Genomic DNA, 20,052 nt, shown 5'->3' with positions numbered 1-20,052 from the left:
CTCTTGATTTTGGCTCGGGTCATGATCTCATGGTTCCTGGGTTTAAGCCCCACACTGGGCTCAGCACTGATGGCACAGAGCCTGCTTGGGGTTCTCTCTCTCTCTGTCTCTGCCCCTCCCCTGCTCGCATGCATGCACACTCACTCTCAAAAATAAATAAATAAACATTAAAAAAAATAAAAAAAAATAAATATTTGTTGAAAGTTGAACAGATGAAGAAGTAGTGATCATTAATAACAAGCTACCATTATCAACAGCTGCTTTCTGTTGTTCTATTTCCAGGCTCCATACCTTCTATCTACCCAAAAACTGGGCTGGGAGAGTAATAGTGTCTACACGGCAGAAGTGAAGAAACAGATTTAGGCTAAGCAAACTGCCTGATGTTATAACTACATGTAGTGGCAAATGTGAGATTAAAACATGGACTTGAGTGGCTTTGAAATCTCTGTGCCTTCCACAGCAATAAAAGTCAGAAGAAAAGAGGTGAGTAACTGTCTTTCAACTTATTTCAGTTTTCTTTTATCTATTTGCCTTCTCCTTTTCACTCTCTTGGATTGTTCTTATTCTTTGGAGACAAAGGAAGACCCTCACAGAACTGTAAAAATTAACCCATTCACCAGATTATGAGATTATTCAGAGGTCAATGTGTAATCCATCTCACTCTTACTGCTGCCTGCATTGATGTTTTTTTGATAAATATATGGCTTTTTATTCTAGAAAACACTGATTCTTAAAATTTTTTTTTTCAACGTTTATTTATTTTTGGGACAGAGAGAGACAGAGCATGAACGGGGGAGGGGCAGAGAGAGAGGGAGACACAGAATCGGAAACAGGCTCCAGGCTCTGAGCCATCAGCCCAGAGCCTGACGCGGGGCTCGAACTCCCGGACTGCGAGATCGTGACCTGGCTGAAGTCGGACGCTTAACCGACTGCGCCACCCAGGCGCCCCTAGAAAACACTAATTCTTAATAACAAAGATGCATACTTATGCAAACTAAGAAATATATAGTAATCACTAAGTGCTTGACCTGGAAAGACCGTAGTATTGTAGCTAGTTCTTTCTGTAAAGACCGTAGGATTATAAAACCAAAACACAAGATGAACTACTTTCTGCTCAACCAAGCATATCTAAAGCACATTACAAGTTTGAAGACAACAGGGGCACCTGAGTGGCTCAGTGAGTTAAGCGTCCGACTTTGGCTCAGGTCATGATCTCACAGTTTGTGAGTTTGAGCCCTGCATTGGGCTCTCTCCTCCCAGCGCAGAGCCACTTTGAATCCTCTGTCTCTCTCTCTCTCTCTCTGCCCCTCCCCAGCCCATGGTCTCTCTCTCTCTCTCTCTCTCAAAAGTAAACAAACATTGAAAAATAAAAAATAAAAAGTTTTGAAGACAATATATTGTGATATTTTAAGAAATGCTGCATGGAACTATTAGCTGATTGCAAGAAAACACTATGTAAAATGATAATAGAAATTAAAAAAAAGGTATGGATAAAAGTAAAAGTATGTGAAAACTTTGTTTTTATTATTTGACTCAGTCACAGGACTCAACTGTTGAGAACACATCTTTTTAAGTTGCCCACATCAGTGATGCAATATTTGATACATTAAGATAGGCATATATTTTAGCCATTTCTAGAAAACTTAAGCTTTTCCTGGAAACATCTTGTATGTTCTAGCCATCTCTTGCGAGGTGGCAATGCATGAATGTTATAGGGAATAAATGTTACGTGTCTCTAGGACAAAATGGAAGAGAAGCCGTCTACTTAATATTTTGATTTTTAATATGAATGTGATTCGTACAATCACTGGACTTTAATTGTGATATGAGATATACCAGTTACCTATGTGCTCATCTGTCTGTCTCTGTCATTACAATAGACACCATGATATTATCTACTTTGTAGATATATTTAGAAGACTATGCGATAATTCACGTAAAGTATTTAGCATAGTGCGCAGCACTTAGTGTGCAATAAATGTTAGCTGACATCATCTTTATCATCATTATCATCATCATTGAACTCCTCTGAACTTTATATTTGTAGCTCTGCTTTCCATATATGTGCCCAGTCCTTGTCGGGGTGATACTGCCCTGGGCCTTCCTGTCTCTTTGGTAACAGGAAATAAATGGTCTAGAAAAGAACAGGCATGGGTTTAGGCAGGCCTCCCATCAGGATGTTGTCCTGCTTTGTTCTGAGCTACTTCTCCTTGAGGTGACTATGGCTTTTAGGACTCAAAGCATGTGGGCAGAACAGAGAACAGGGCAAGGAGAAGATTTAACCAAAATCTGTTTACCCACTGAGTGAAGTTCATCCATTAAGGGACACTTTGTACTCAGGATCTAGGCTTTGGTGATCTGACTACATAAAGAAGTGGAATTGGTTAGGTTTCAATTTGGGGGTATAAAACTACCTGGGAACTTGTTAGAAGGGCAGAATCTCTGGCTTCATCCCAATACTACTGCCCCAGAATCTATATTTTAACAAGATCTGTAGTGATTCATATCTACAACAATGTTCTCTTGCATGAGATCGACCAGGACGAAAGGGTTGGTAGCACTGGGGCTTGTAGAATGTATATTACTCCTGATGTATATGATCAGAATCTATGAGGTTTAGGAAGCTTCATTTAAGGAACTCTGCAGGGAATTTTTATGAGAACTAGAACTGGAGGACCACAAGTAAAAGATAAAAAAAACTGTGCTGGGGAAAAGTGTAATACACACTATGAACACCAGCTGTCACTACTCTACAATTTAAAAACAAACCTGATCCTTAAGAGCCAAAGGAATTATTACAAGAGCATTTTCTAAATTTCAGATGTAAAGATCTAAATTTCAAATGTAAAGATCAGACTCTGGGTTAAACAGATTTGGATTATACTGTGGTTTTATTAAAGGTCTCTAGGACATATGAATGGCTTACAAAGAGTAGTGGTTGGAGATTTAGAAATTTTGGGTATGTGTGAATAAACTTACATCAGAAGAATAATGTCTCACGTACTTGGGGAAATAAAGTGATTGTTTTATGGTTAAAAAAAAAAATCAAACTAGGGGCACCTGGGTGGCTCAGTCAGTTAAGGGTCCGACTTTGCCTCAGGTCATGATCTCATGGTTTGTGAGTTCGAGCCCTGCGTCTGACTCTGTGCTCTGTGCTGACAGCTCAGAGCCTGGAGCCTGCTTTAGATTCTCTGTCTCCTTCTCTCTCTGCCCCTCCCCCACTTGTGCTCTCTCTCTCAAAAATAAATAAATGTAAAACAAAATAAAAAAAAATCAAACTGGACTCTATAGTCTGAGAGTGTATGTAAGACAGCTCAGTGACTCTGAGAATATCTTCATTTTCCTGGCCTTATTTCACAGTTGAAAGTCTTATGTAGTGGGGCGCCTGGGTGGCGCAGTCGGTTAAGCATCCGACTTCAGCCAGGTCACGATCTCGCGGTCCGGGAGTTCGAGCCCCGCGTCAGGCTCTGGGCTGATGGCTCGGAGCCTGGAGCCAGTTTCCGATTCTGTGTCTCCCTCTCTCTCTGCCCCTCCCCCGTTCATGCTCTGTCTCTCTCTGTCCCAAAAATAAATAAACGTTGAAAAAAAAATTTTTAATAAAAAAAAAAAAGAAAGTCTTATGTAGTGTCCACATGAACATTTTCTTTATTTTCAGATGTACTATACTGGGAGATTTGGATTCAAGTTCTGCCTTTTTTGTACAGCTTCATGAGGATCACCATGACAATTCCTTAACGTCTGTGGGCCTTGAGACAGGCATAAAAATACTCACAGGGTTGTCATTAGGAGAATCCACATGATGTAATAAATGTGAAATGTTTCATAAATTTTAAGTATTAAATTCAGGGTATTATTTGAATGCTTACAGTCTTGGGCCTTTGCATAATATTGGTCTCTGGAACACCACAAAAACACCATTTTCATAAAAATGACTCTAGTTCTGCTAGGAACCTAGTTATTTTCTCCAACGAGTTCTTTTGTTCCATACCAAGTAGAATAGCCTGATAAAATGCAGGACACACAGTTGACTTTGAGTTTCAGATAAACAATGAGTAATTTTTTAGTATAAGCATGCCCTATATTTTACATGGCAATCTGGCATATCTAACTCCAAGGCAAACTAAGAAAGTTGTCCCTTGTTCATAGATCTACATCCAAACCTCATCTAATTGCTCACATCTTCTATTTTGCCTGGTCAGAAAAAGTCTGACTCAGAGACAGTAATGTAGGTCTAAAAATGTTTTGAAAGAATTTACTGCCATCGAATAGCTTGCATCTTCAAAAATTGTCATACTTCCTGTCTAGAAATGGCTTGCTTGGGCTTCTACTCTAAAGATTGCTTGAAAGGAAGTAGGGTCTCTGAAGTAATTAATCCTTGGATTTATTTTAATTTTTGTTATATTCTGTTATTCTGTTGATTTTTGATGATTCATTAACATATTTTTCTCCTTTCCATTGCATTGTTACAGATGAAGAAGGAGGGAAAGGGTGAATCCACAAAATGAAACAATTCTAAAGCCAGTCAAATGTTTGTATTATGAACAGTTTGGATGCATTTCTGATGCAACCCTCTCTTCCCAGTTGTGTCTCATGCAGAAAATTATGGTCTCAAAATGTATGCACTCTAGAGACAGAATCCACGCACCAATAATAGAGAATAATGAGAAGGAAAGGTGGAGAGACTGATGTATGCTAGGTGTCAAGAAAGAGTTCTCCTGGGAACAGTTTGCAGTTTCAAAGTACTTGAGGGTAATCCACAAAATGGGAGCTTCACTACAACAAAATAAACTCATTATTACACTTTCATGGATATGCCCTGAAGTAGAATGAGGAATCACACTAGGAATCCTGATGCGGTGAATAGCCAAGTCTAACAGGAAGCCCTTGGAAGGTGACTGCAGAAAAATGTCACCTTTGGGTTCAGCTAAGGTTAACATACACCTGCCTATGGACGCTAGGTGGCGATATATGACGATGTGCCAACTTTAGAATTTGTGGTGGAAATGCTGAATTAGTGGGGGATGAGTTTTGAGATGAGTTTTTGTTTCCTGCTGTTAATGCAGAACCTTTCAATTTATGGTAGAATGTTATTTCAGCTGTGATCTTACGAAACTTCAATAGGGACAGGAACCATGTCAGATCCACTTCTGGGGATTTCCTTCTTTTTTTCCTTCCATCCTAGGACTGATTACTTCACACTTCTGCAAAGTACTTAATTAGTCTCATCAGGCATTCATACTTGATACCTATGTCCAAATTTAGATACAGAGGTGGTAAAGCTGTTTAATTGGTATTTGGGGCCATTAGAAGGAGTCAGGAGAGCTTGCTGAGGCGCTTTGAGCCATGAATGAGGGTAAGGCTGTATTCCTGGGCTTTGCGTTCCTGTCACTAAGAATATTTGCCAGTCTGCTGACAAATTGCAATGGGGATATCCCTTGGACACACTGAAGACCCAACGCCCTGTCATTTGAGCAGAGCAGGCACTTTACCAGCCCACAAGGGTATCGATGCTTATATTACTCTCTGGTGTAAAACTTCCTATTTTATATGGTTTGATGATGTTTCACTGATGCATGTTAATTAATTGCTTAAAGAAGCTTTTGTCCTTTTAAAATCAACAAAATCTTGGATTAGGTATATTTTTTTCTCTATTTTAATTTTTATCGATATTTCTGAGTTCCCAGGGAATTATATGGATATCAAATGATCACCGAAACATTTTTCTGTATTGTTTTGGGAATTCTCTGCACTCTCTCCTGTATTTATGTTCTTTCTCCTGCCTGAGTAGAATGGAATAATTTAGTTAGAATTTGGGGATGAAATTTACCAAACCTATATTCTCAACAAAAATCTGGAATTCAAGCAATTTTTATGTCCTACTCGCTTCTGCCCCCTTTTCACTTTCAGCTTTATTTTCAGCTATCTTCTGACATTATCTGCCTACAGCTAAGTAGACTGCTTATTTCCACCTGAGTTTTCCTTATCAACAGCTGGTATTGTCACTTTCTCCCTCTCCCCCCACCTCTCTCTGTATATACAGATATAGTTATGTACATATATACGTATATTACTATTTTCTCTGTGTGTATGTATGTATGTGTGTATATATGTACACACATATATGTGTATATACACACACATACACACACATATGTAGATGACTAGTTTTTCAGTATGCAGCTCCAAAGCATCTCCTTCATGAAGCCATGTCTGAATAATTCAACTAATCTTCTGTTTTCCTGAACTCATATAGTATTACTCAGGTTAGCTCATAATTATAATCTAGTTTCAGTTGCTTTCTAATTTGTTTACATACATGCAAACACACATATACATGCAACTAACTAGGTTATGAGCTTTTTGACTTCTATCATTATGGTGCATGTATATATATGCATGTATATATATGCATGTGGTGTAAAAAGTTGAATGAAATGTAGACCCTGAGCTATCAAGTAATTATGTTTCAATATAAAAATGGAGAATTACTCTTATAACTGAAGATTGAACAAGAACACAAACCACCTCTCTGTGGGTTTTAGCTTCTGTGGAATCGGTTGGGATCCTAATGGCTGTCTAGAGCAAGAAGAGACTTGCAGAATTTTCTTTCTGAAGACTTTTGAGAACTCCTTCTTAAAGTGATTTGTTACATTCTCATAGTTTTATGAGCTGTCATTTGTAAGGATACAAGCAACGGGTTCCTAAGGGGCCACGGCAGTTGGCAGTCTTTGGCCTGAGACAACAGATATGGCCTTTGACAGTTCACCCCTGTGGCCAAGGTCACCGCTAAGATACCGTCTTCTCAGATCTATCTCCTCTCTCCCATTGCCCTCCAAAAACAACATCACATATATATGTATATGTGTGTGTGTGTATATATATATATATATATATATATATATATATATTTAATAGATCTCCCATCTTTTGTCCATGTCTGTGATCCCAGAGCCTAAATCATAGTAAGTGTTCAATAAATATTTGTTAAAATAGCTTTAACATTGATTTAAATTACTCTGTTGAAGTACGAGATCTCTGATAATATTGGATTGTGACACCTAGTATAAAAAACTTGGTAGATATCAAGGTAGATCTTATAAGAGCTAGCCTAAGCCTTATCTCTTCCATGACAAATTCCTAAGACCTGTGCAATCCTCTTTTCTCCTCCTTGTCCTTATTTCTCCTCCTGAATCTGAATTACTAAGTTATCTTTTTTAAAAATGTTGGTTTATTTATTTTGAGAGAGATCCCATGTGAACTGGGGAGGGGCAGAGAGAGAGGACATGAGAGAATCCCAAGCAGGCTCTCTACTGTCAGCACAGAACCCAATGCAGGGCTCAGTCCCACAAACCTGTGAGACCATGACCTGACCCAGACACTTAACTGAGTCACTCAGGTGCTCCTGAATTACTAAATTATCTTATATCTACTGTTATCATATCTACATTGGGCAAGTGCCTAAGGTACACATCTGTAGAATGGGGTTAATAATGGTGTCTACCTATTAAGGTTGTGATGATTAAATGATTTAATATATATAAAGTACTTAGAACTTTTCCTGGCATACAATAGGTAATGGATTGTTGTTATTTATTATTATTGATATAAGATTGTTCATTGTTTTCTGTGCACACAGCCTGTCCTACCAACTAGATTATAAACTCTTCAGGGGCAAGCATCTTTCTTTTAATATTTTAGGATTTGTAATGTCCCTTTTTCATTCAAAATATTAATAATTTGTGTCTCCGCTTTTTCTCTGGATCCATTTGACTAGACATTTATCAATTTCATTGCTTTTTCTCCTAGTAGTTTTTGGCTTCATTGTTTTTGTACTGTTTTTATGTTTTGATATCTGCTCTTTAATATTTTCTTTTTCCTGCTTGCTTTTGGCTTAATTTTTCATTCTTTTTCTAATTTCTTAAGGTATAAGCTTACTAATTGAGTTGCAATCTTTTTTTCTAATATAAGCATTTGCTATAGTTTTCTCTCTAACCTCTGCTTTAGCTAAATCCCATAAATCTTGATATGTTGTATTTTTATCTTTATTCAATTAAAAATATTTTCTATTTTTCTTTGTCATTTCTTTTTTATCCATGAGTTATTTAGAAGTGTATTGTTTAATTTTTGAATAATTTGGGATTTGAATAATTTGAATATTTTGAATAATTTGAATACTTTCCAAATATCTCCAGCTCATAAATATCTCCTGTTTTTATTTTAACTCTTTTGTAGACATGAAACATACTTTAGAAGATTTCAGTTCTGCTAAATTTATTGATACATTTTATTGACCTGAATATGATTAAATTTGGTAAATGTTCAATGTGTGCATATAGAGTTTGTGTATTCTGCCATTGAGTATAGTATTTTTTAAGTGTCTTTTAGGTGAAGTTAGTTGATAGCCTTGTTCAAATTTTCTATGTCTTTCAGACTTTCTGACTACATATTCTATTAATTACTGAAAGGTAAGTGTCAATCTCCAAATATAAATAAGGTTTGTCTTTGTCTCCTTTAAGTTCTGTCAGTTTTACATTTTGCATCTTGAAGTTGTTTTAGTAAGTACATACAAATTTAGGATTATTATGTCTTATTGATGAATTAATCTCTTTATCATCATGAAACATTCTTCTTTATTCATGACAATATTCCTTGTTCTGGAGTATATTTGTCTAATATTAATATTGCCGCTCAAATTTTCTTTTGATTAGTGTTAGTAGGGCATGTATTTTTCCATCCTTTTACTTTTAAGCTACTGTGTCTTCATATTTAAAGACTGTTTCTTGTCATTTATAAAATTTGGTTCAATATAGCAATCTTTGCCTTTTAATTAAAATGTTTAGACTATTTATATTTAATGTCCTTATTCATGTGGTTGGATTTAAATTTACCTGTCTCGTTGTTTGTTTTCTATTTACCTCACTCATTTATGTTTCTTTTTCTTGTTCCTCTTCCTTTCATGGAGATTGACTTTTTTTTTATAATTACATTTTATTTCCATTGTTGCATTTTATCTCCTTGTTTTACTTTTTACTATTTTCTCTTAGTTTGACAATATGTAACTTCAACTTATACTCTTACTTCAAATAATATTGTACCTTTTTACCTGTAGTATAAGAACTTTACAACAGTATACTTTCATCTCTTTACCCTTTGTGCTATTATTGTCATATATTTTCTTCCACACATACTATAAATTGCAAGCTACAGTGTTCCCATTTTTTTGTTAAACAGTCAATTATATTTTGAAGGCAGTTTAAGAAATGAGAAAGCTGTCTTATATTCCTCCACATATATATTATTTCTGGCTTTCTTCCATCCTCTGTAAAAGTTTAACTTTCTATCTGGTGTTATTTTTGTTCTGCCTAAGAAACTTCCTTTAACATTGTTGGAATGTAGTTTTGTTGGTGATGAATTCTCTTAGTTTTATTCATCTGGAAATGCATATTTATCATCATTCTTAAGAGATATTTTCCCTTTGTAAAGAGCTATGGGTAGACAGTTTTATTTTTTTTTCTTTCAATACATTTGCTTGCATAGTTTCTGATGAAGAGTCTGTGGTCATTTTTCTCCTTATTGCTGTGTATGTAATATGTTGCAATGTATATTATTTTTCTGAATGATTTTAAGATTTTCTTTTTATCCTTAGTTTTCAGCAATTTGATTATGTTGTGTCTTGACATGCAGTATCCTTCTGAGGATTCTACTTGATGCTTTTTTTGTTTTCTTATTCTGGCTTATGGGAAAACAAATTATTCCTAGCCTCATGTGAGCCACAGGGTTTTTCTGACTACTTTCTTTTTTTTTTTTTTTTTTTTTTTAATTTTGTTTTTTTTCAAAGTTTATTCATTTTTGGGACAGAGAGAGAGACAGAACATGAACGGGGGAGGGGCAGAGAGAGAGGGAGACACAGAATCGGAAACAGGCTCCAGGCTCTGAGCCATCAGCCCAGAGCCCGACGCGGGGCTCGAACTCCCGGACCGCGAGATCGTGACCTGGCTGAAGTCGGACGCTTAACCGACTGCGCCACCCAGGCGCCCCCTGACTACTTTCTTGTGGTTCTCTTCCCAGCCGTAGGCCACTTCTTGTATGAATGCACAGATAAGTAACAAAAGTCTCAAGTGGGCCCCACTACAGATTTCCAGAGTTCTTTTTTTTTTTAATGTTTATTTATATTTGAGAGAGAGAGAGAAAGAGAGAGAGAGAGAGAGAAGCAGAGAGAGAGGGAGACAGAGAATCTGAAGCAGGCTCCAGGCTCTGAGCTGTCAGCATAGAGCTCGACGTGGGACTGAAACTCATGAACCATGAGATCGTGACCTGAGCCAAGTCAGATGCTTAACCGACTGAGCCACCCAGGCACCCCTCTGGAGTTCTTTTTTTTTTTTTTTTTTATGCAGTTTTCTCCTCTGTAGTACTATGTTCCACAAGTTCTACCTTTCTGGTTAAATGAAGTCTGATTTGTGCTCCTTTAGCTCAGTGAAACTGCTTAACTCTGTGGTACTGCCTTGAAACTGCCTCCAGGAAGTAAGCTGGTGAATGTTGAGGTGTCATTGCCTGTTTTTTTTTCTTCTCTCAGAGGTCAGAATCTTATAATGCCTCTAATCTAATGTCTCCAAGCCAGTATTTCCTGTATTTTGTATAAATAAACTGCCACTGGGGGTGGCAATGGTGCTGAATCCATCCTTTTTACAACATTTTGGCTTGAAGCAAAAGTGCCTGGACATACTGATGGCGATTGAAGGTCATTCTTATTTCTTGACGTATTGCTACTAAAGACCAAATGAACCCTAAAGAGTTTATGATAGAAGAGAATAGCCAGTAAATTAATGATGAGGTCTGCTTATGTGTATGTAATCCAGTAGTTCACCCAAGCAGTGTAAATAAAAGAATCATGGGTAGACATAATAGAGAACTTTGAATTAGAAAGTTATTTGAACTATGCATCGACTATATTGGAAAAATATCATGAAATGTAGAATCGTTTTCTTCGACAATCTCTGCAAGATCTTAGAATTTTAGAGTACTGCTTTCTTTATTTCAGGTGGAGTAATGGAAGTCCAAAGAGGTCTTACCTTTCTCTCTGGCAGACAATTGGCAGGGAGGGCCAAAGTAAAACTAATATGCCAACTACCTTAATAGTTTGTGTACTGGTATAGGTAAGTGAAAGGCAGCTTTAATCTTCTGACTTCAAATTAGATTATATGCTTAACTTTCTACTGGATAAACACTTTATTGCCTTTCAATTCATTTTGTTTAAAAACTGCTCTTCCCTGAATTTTGCTTTGGTATATTGCTTTAGCTTTGGCATAAATCCCTAAAGATTCAGTGCAAAATTTAGTATCTAAATCTCCCTTAAAAAAGAGGCTAGCATTTTTATGAACATAATAATATCATTCAGAAATGATATAAATGTACACACATGAATATATGTACGTAGCTTCAGAATCTATAAAGGATTATAATTTTAACATTTTCTTTTTATTAGTCTTTTAAAGTGCCTTGAATTATCAAATAAAATTACTCTCTGTCATTGTGCACTTAGAGATATTTTTCCAGGAAATAATATGTAAATTCTTTGCTTCCTCAGAGTTTTCTATGGTTTTCCAATATTATGAGGGATAATACATTGGGGAGATTTTTTTGTTTTGTGGCAGTTTTAGCTATCTTAAAAAAAAATGGTTCAAATCCCCAGTTACGATATCGTAGTGTTAAATAATTTTTTAAATGTTGTGCAAAATCATCTCGGGATTAATAGAAACATTTTCTTATGTTGGCTAATTGCAAATTTTAACCATGATTCTTTTTTTTTTTTGCTTTTTTTTAAAAATTTTTTTTTCAACGTTTATTTATTTTTGGGACAGAGAGAGACAGAACATGAACAGGGGAGGGGCAGAGAGAGAGGGAGACACAGAATCGGAAACAGGCTCCAGGCTCTGAGCCATCAGCCCAGAGCCTGACGCGGGGCTCGAACTCCCGGACCGCGAGATCGTGACCTGGCTGAAGTCGGACACTCAACCGACTGCGCCACCCAGGCGCCCCACCATGATTCTTAATAAATTTCTTTTTCACATGAATTTATAAATACTAATTGTAATGAATCTGCTTTTCTAAATCAAAGGAGCCATTAAAACCGAATGGTCCAATTACAGGTTTATTTAAAAATGTTTTTTTAACATTTATTCATTTTTGAGAGACAGAGACAGAGGGTGAGTGGGGGAGAGGAGGAGAGAGGGAGACAGAATCCAAAGCAGGCTCCAGGCTCTGAGCTGTTAGCACAGAGCCAGACGCAGGGCTTGAACTCAGGAGCTGTGAGATCATGACCTGAGCCGAAGTCAGATACTTAACTGACTGAGCCACCCAGGTGTCCCTACAGGTTTATTTAAAAAATGAATGGGGGCGCCTGGGTGGCTCAGTCGGTTAAGTGTCCGACTTCAGCTCAGGTCACGATCTCGCAGTCCATGAGTTCGAGCCCCGCATCAGGCTCTGTGCTGACAGCTCAGAGCCTGGAGCCTGCTTCCGATTCTGTGTCTCCCTCTCTCTCTCTGACCCTCCCCCGTTCATGCTCTGTCTCTCTGTCTCAAAAATAAATAAATTTAAAAAATGAATGAATAAGGAAAGCTTTTTAGCTCCTTAAGGTGCTATTGCTGTTTTTATAGAATGTCAAGAAAGTGATTGGTCTTCCTTTGATTAGGCTAATGCCTTCTCCTTCCTTCAAATTTCTGGAGACTTTTCACTTGCTAGGGAGAAAAAAATGAGAAAGCTACAGGGACAGTGAGAACAGCTAAAGATTTCTGAAGTATTTGATAATAGAGAAATGCGAATGACTCAGCTAGCCAATTGCACCCAGAATTTCAATGTGTGGGCTGTGCTCCTACAGTCTTAACACGAGCTGGTCCTGATGATTAATGTAAGATTCTAGGTTTGCACATAGGTAAAGATAAAGATGTTAGTATGTTTAAGAAAAACAAATACTCGTAAACAGGAAGAACAATGGGATTTTCAGTAGCTTTCATACTGTTGCTCTTTATTTTACTTGACCATCCACCAGAAAACATGGACAGATGACATGAAGTTTTATTTGTGTTTAAAGATTATGTTTTCTTGTGTTAAATTGAGAATAGTTCTTCTGTGAGGAGAATGTCGTGAGCTGAATTGCAGAAAGTAGTTCAAAACTTAACATATACTTTGAAGATAATTTCTTCACTCCAGGACTACTTCTGAGGAAGTTTTTACATAAAATTAAGCTCAAACATCTTCATATTGCCTGATTATCAACACACAATCCCTCTGTAAATAAACACTTAAGTAACTGATTTCCATAAATTGTTTTCTTTAGCAGCATCTCTTATATGCTCAACATAGTACTATAAGTATAGGAATACAGACTGCTAGCATTTACAAAGTCAATGAAAATCATTTAAATGAAAAATATTTTTAGCACTATGTTTGACTTACTACTCTGGAGGATGTTGATTTAATGCTTGTCCACCACCTGCCTTGACTATTCTCAGTCCATTTCTGGTCCCACCTACCTCCCACAATGGCTGTTTGATTAGGTGTATAGTCAAGGTTTATATTTTTGTGACTATGTAATTGTTAATTGTGGATGAGCTAAGTAGTGTACCATGATCAGTTTTCTTTTCCTAGATGACATTTTGTTCTCCCTGAAGTTGATGAGTCTGGTTTTATTGTTTTTGTTCATTTAGTGTTCTATGATTTTATCCCTATCCTAAACAAAACTCTTCCCTAATTGTGGAAATACCATCACTAAACTTTCAGGTTTCTATCAGATTCAGCTTCTTGAAGGAATCTCTCCTGATACCTTTCACTTATTCTGATCATAGACCAGTTGCTCTCTAGCTCTGTTGCACAGCTGTCATCCTGGGATTTTCCTTCACATGCCTCCTCTTTCCTATAGTATATCTTTGCTTCCTGAAATCTGTATCTCCTCTTTATTAGTTTACTCTCTTGTATCAGAGGAACAAGTTCTCCAGTAGCTTTTTGAGAAGGCTTGAATAGCAATGAAAACTTTTCATGTTTTTCTACCTTTGGAAATGTCCTTATTCTATCTTCACATATTGTCATGTTTACTGCTTATGGAGTTCGAGAATGCAAATAATTTCCCCCTCAAAATTTTGAAGACATACTTCCATTGTTCTTTTTTAAAATTAACTTGTTTATTTAGAGAGAGAGAGAGATAGAGGGAGTGCACATACACACGCGTGCATGTACACGCGAGCAGAGGAGGGGCAGAGAGAGAGGAGAGAGAATCCCAAGCAGGCTCAGCACCCTCAGTGCTCAGCCCGATGGCCTGGATGCAAGGGTGGATGCTAGGCTTGAATTCACGAACTGTGAGATCATGACCTGAGCCAAAAGCAAGAGTCACATGCTTAACTACTTAATTGATTGAGCCTCCTAGGCATCTACTTCCAATGTTCTTTTATTTCAGTGTTGGAATTGAAAAGATCTTACTCATTGTGCTTTTCAGAACTTTGTATGCAATTTCTTCCTCCTTTCTGGGCCCTTATTGCATTCTTTTTTTTCCCAACTGTGCTCTAAAATTTCACAGTGATGGTGTTTGTAGTGTGGCTTTATTTCATTCATTATACTTAGTACTCACTGGGCTCTTTCAGTCTGGAAACTCAAGTCCTTTAACATGGGAAAATTTTCTTGAATTCTCTCTTTGGTAACTTTCTTCTATCCATTTCCCTTTGTTTTCAATGAATACCTAATGTTCAAATGTTTGACTTCTCGTGTTTTTCTAATTTTGTTATTTTTCTTTTGTACTTCTATTATTTACCTTTTTGTTCTATTTTGGAAATATGTCCTCAATTTTTCTTCCCACTCTTTATTAAGTTTTTTTCATAGACGTGTCAGTGAATATTAAGAAAATAAAATTTAGAAAGCTGGCAAATACTATAATGTTAATATTTTTGCCATATTTTGCAGTAATATTTGTAGCTTGAAATAATGGACTGAATTAATAAAGACAACAAAGAAAAGTCAAGTATATTATTTCTTATGGCATTACTTATCAAATCCAGCAGTCACTTTATTATCCTCTTACTCAATTGCTTAGCAGCATTTGACATAGTTGACCATTCCCTAATCTATAGATGACAGTACAACATACTAAAGCCTGTGAGATGCACCAAAAGCAGTACTAAGGGAAACTATTAGTGATATGACTACATACATTAAACAAGAAGAAAGATCTCAGATAAACACCTTAACCTTACATCTGAAGAAGTAGAATAAGAAGAGCAAACTAATCCCAAACTTAGAAGAAGGAAGGAAATAATGAAGATTCAAGTAGAAATAAATAGAGACTAAAAAGTAGAAATAGAAAAAGTTATTGAAAATGGGAGTTTTTTGAAAAGATAGACAAAATTGACAAAGCTTTGGCTAGTCTAAGAAAGAAGAGCGAAAACTCAAATAAGTAAAATCATACATGAAGAGCAGGCATTATAACTGTTGCTACAGAAATGAAAAGAATCTTAAGAGATTTTTTATGAACAATTATATGCCAACAGATAGGATAATCTACAAGAAATGGATGCATTCTTACAAAAAAATGGATGCGTTCCTAGAAACATATAACCTACCAAGGCTGAATCATGAAGAAACAGAAAATCTGAACAGATCAATAACAAGAATGGATTTGAATCAGTAGTCAAAAATCTTCCAACAAAGAAAAGCCCAGGACCTGGAGGCTTCACTGGTGAATTCTACCAAACAGTTAAAGAAGACAAAACAACAGGCCCTCTCAAACTCTTATAAAAAATTAAAGAAGGAATACTTCTAATTTATTTTAAGAGATCAATATTACCCTAACACCAAAATCACCAGAAAACTATAGGCCAATGTCCCTAATGAGTAGATACAAAATCATAAAGAAAATGAATTCAGCAGTAAAATTACAATGATTACATGCCATGATCAAGTGGGATTTATTCCTGCATTTCTTTTTTTTTTTAATGTTTATTTATTTTTGAGAGAGAGAGACAGAACTCAAGTAGGGGAGGGGCGGAGAGGAGCAGACACAGAATCTGAAGCAGGCTCCAGGCTCTGAGCTGTCAGCACAAAGCCCTATAGATCTGGATGCAAACTCACAAGCTATGAGGTCATGACCTGAGCAGAAGTCAGACCAAGCCACCCAGGTGCCCCAGGAATCACTTGCATTTCTATACACTAACAACAGACTATTTGAAATGGAAATTAGGAAAACAATCACTTTATAATAGCAAAAAAGAGAGTAAAGTACACAGGAATAAACTTAATCAGGGAGGTGTGAAAGACTTGTATGCTGAGAACTAAAAAAATTTGGTGAATGAAATTAAAATAGTCACAAACATATGGAAAAGCATCCAATGTTCATGGAGTAGAAAACTTAATATTGCTAAAATGTCCGTACTACACAAAGTGATCTGCAAATTCAGTCCAATCCTTATCAAAATCCGAATGGTATTTTTTTACAGATACATAAAAAAAAAAAAATTGAAAGTTCTTATGGAATCATGCAGGACTCTGAATAACCAAATCAAACTTGAGAAAGAAGAACAAAGCTATAGGCATTATACTTCTTGATTTTGTAATACAACACAGAGTTATACTAATCAAAACAGTATAGTACAGGCATAAAGAAAGACATGTAGACCAATGGAGCAGAGCAGAGAATTTAGAAATGAATCCATGTATGTATCATCAACTAATTTGCAACAAAGGTGTCAAGAATACCCAATGATAAAAGGATAGTCTCTCCCACAAATGGTATTGGGGAAACTGCATATTCACATGTAAAAGAATGAAATGGGACCTTTATCTTACCCCATACACAAAAATCAACTCAAAATGAATTAGAGACTTAAAAGTAGGACCTGAAACTGTAAAATTCCTAGAAGAATATATATAGGGGGAAGCTTCATGACATTGGTCTTGGCAATGATTTTTTTTTTTTTATATTACACCAAAAACACAGACAGCAAAGGCAAGATAGACAAGTTGGGTTGCAAAAAACTAAAAAGCTTCTGCACAGTAAAGAAAACAATCACTGGAGTGAAAAGGCAACTTACAGAATAGGAGAAAATATTTGCAAACCATATATCAGATAAGTAGTTAGTTTCTAAAATATGTAAGGATTCCTACAACTCAATATCAACACCCTCCCCAATAACCTGATTTAAAAATGTGCTAAAAAGTTGAGTAGGCATTTCTCCAAAGAAGAAGTAAAAATGGCTAGCAAGTCATCAGGAAAATGTAAATCCAAACCACAAGGCATCACCTCACACACATTAGGATGACTGTTATCAAAACAAACAAACAAACAAACAAAAAAACCCAAAACAAGTATTGGTGAGGCTGTAGAGAAATGAGAACCCTTTACACTGTTAGTGGGAATGCAAATTGGGGAAGTTTCTATGGAAAGCAATATGAAAGTTCCTTTAAGTAAAATTAGAAATACTATATGAACCAGCAATTCCACTTTGAGTATTTATCCAAAAAAAATCATGATCTCAAGGAAACGTTAGCACACCCATGTTCATAGAAACACTATTTATGATAATCAAGGTGTAGCTACCTAAATGTCCACAGATGCATGAATGGATCAAGAAAATGTGTTCTATACATACAGTGGAATATTAGTTTAAAAAAGGGAATTCTGCAGTATGTGACAATATGAATAAACCTTGGACATTATGCTAAATGATATAACCCAGTCAGTCACAGAAAGACAACTACTACATGATTCTACTTATGAGAGGTACCTAATAGTCAAAATCGTATGATAAGAGAGAAATATTGGTTGCCAGGGGCTGGGTGGAGGGGGAAATTATGAATCTGTGGGTACAAAGTTTCAGTTATGCAAGATGAGTAAGTTCTGTAGATCTGCTGTACAACACCATGCCTATGGTTAACAATAATGTATTGTACACTTAAAACCTTAAGAAGGTGAATCTCATGTTAAGTGTTCCTACCACAATAATAATAAAAAGTCCATTTGCAGGGGCTCCTGGGTGGCTCAGTCAGTTAAGGATCTGACCTGGTTTCAGCTCAGGTCATTATCTCATGGTTGGTGAAATTGAACCCCATGTTGAGCTCTGAGCTGACAGTGCAGAGCCTGCTTGGGGTTCTCTCTCTCTCTCTCTCTCTCTCTCTCTCTCTTTCTCTCTGCACCTCCCATGCTCTCTCTCTCTCAAAATAAAGAAATATTTTTTTAAAAGTCCTTTTGCAGATACAAAGAGAGTGGAGGCAGACAGAAAAGATTGTTGGCCAATTTTGAAAAGTGTTGCAAACATTTTATTTGGGGCTCTGTCTCATAAGAACCACCAGGGAAACTTTGAGTGGGATGGGCTTTGATAAATCACTTTTATTTACTTATTTTTCCTTCCAGTTGGAACACCTAATGAGGAGAGGAGAGGAAAAGGAGGAGAACTCAGCACCGGGGCTGCTATGTCATAGGTCTCAGATTGTTATTGAAATCTCAGGACGAAAAGATACTTTTTCAGATTGTCCTATGTGTCAGAGTCCAGTTAGAAAAGTAGAAGTCACTCTGGGTCTCTCAGTAGATGAAATGTAGTCCAGGAGACAGATTACACAGAAGACACAGGGACTGCAGTTGGGGCTTTCTCGTGGAAACTAGAACTGTGGATGGAGGGACTACCTGGCAAGACTTGCAGCTTCTGGAGACACCATGGAGACAGGGAAAGAAGAAAACTACCCAGTTATTCCCTTCCTCCTGCTCTTCATCTTCCAGTGTTTTCTCCCATATGCCAAAGCTAGAGGGCAGAAGAGTCTGGAAGAGTAGCTCCTTGAGGTTGAGAGTAGGACAGGGCAGAGAAGTGCATAGAGTAGCAGGAGAGGGGCACATTTACTAAGGTTTATAAAATTGAGATTATGTGAAATAATTTATTTCCCCATCCCTCTGGCATGTTCCATAACACACATGCTCACTCACTGGCATTTTCAGCACATTTGCTTGTGTATGCGTATCTTTAGATCTTTGTTGAGTTTATGTCCTAGTCATGGGAGGAGTACAGGGTGGATCGTTTTAAGATTATATGTAAAATGACAGCTAACACTCCTGTTTTCAACTGACACTTAACATTTACATAATGCCAAAACATCTGGTCTTTTCCATCATTCCAGGCATGTCATTAGTCCAGTTGATTGCTTGGTGTCATGTACAGAAAACAGCTGGCTGGTTAACTAGAGTTTTGACTGTGGCTGAATTGGCTGGATGTTTGGTGTCACATAGACTGATGTTATGACTGGCTAAAGATGGAACAGAGCCAGTTACAGTGAAGACCAGTAACAAATCTAAAACTTTAATGTGGAATTTCATTGGAAAAGGCAATTATTTCTAAGACTGATTCTCAGAAACACAGAGCCCAGATTTAGTTTCTCTCTGATGTCGGTCCATTCCCATCTTAGCTCCTTGCACCCAGATGTCCTTTGCTGTGGGCCCAGTATCCTCAGGCTGCCCGTGGCCATTCAGCTCGGCAGTGACACCAGCAGAGGCACTGGCTCCTGGGACTCTTCTTCCCTGGGAAGGATCTCCAGCTTCTTAATTTATCCTTTATGTCCCTCTCCTCTTTTGCTTCTCTCATCAAATTTCATTTGTGATACCATTCAGAGATCTAATCTCTGCTGAATAGTCAGCTGGTCTCAGAATCCGGAGAACACTATGCTAAGTGAAATAAGCCAGACACAGAAAGACAAATACTGTATAATCTCACTTACATTTAGAATCTAAAAAAGTCAAACTCACAGAATTGAGAATAGGATTAGAGAATTGGAGAATTCCATTTCTAGTATAAAAGCAGAGAATGAAATGTGGCTGCCAGGGGCTAGAGAGTGAGGGAAATGGGGGAGATGTTGGTCAAAAGGTACAAAATTTCAGTTATAAGGTGGATAAGTTCTGGGAATCTAATGTACAGCATGGTAACTATAGTAAATAATGTGGTATTATGTAATTGAAAGTTGCTAAGAGTAGCTCTTAAGTTGCTTTCACACACACACACGCACACACACAAAATAACTACGTGAGGTGATGGA

Source organism: Prionailurus viverrinus, chromosome C1 (assembly GCF_022837055.1).
Source record: "Prionailurus viverrinus isolate Anna chromosome C1, UM_Priviv_1.0, whole genome shotgun sequence".
NCBI lineage: Eukaryota > Metazoa > Chordata > Mammalia > Carnivora > Felidae > Prionailurus > Prionailurus viverrinus.
This window is presented reverse-complemented; position numbering follows the sequence as displayed.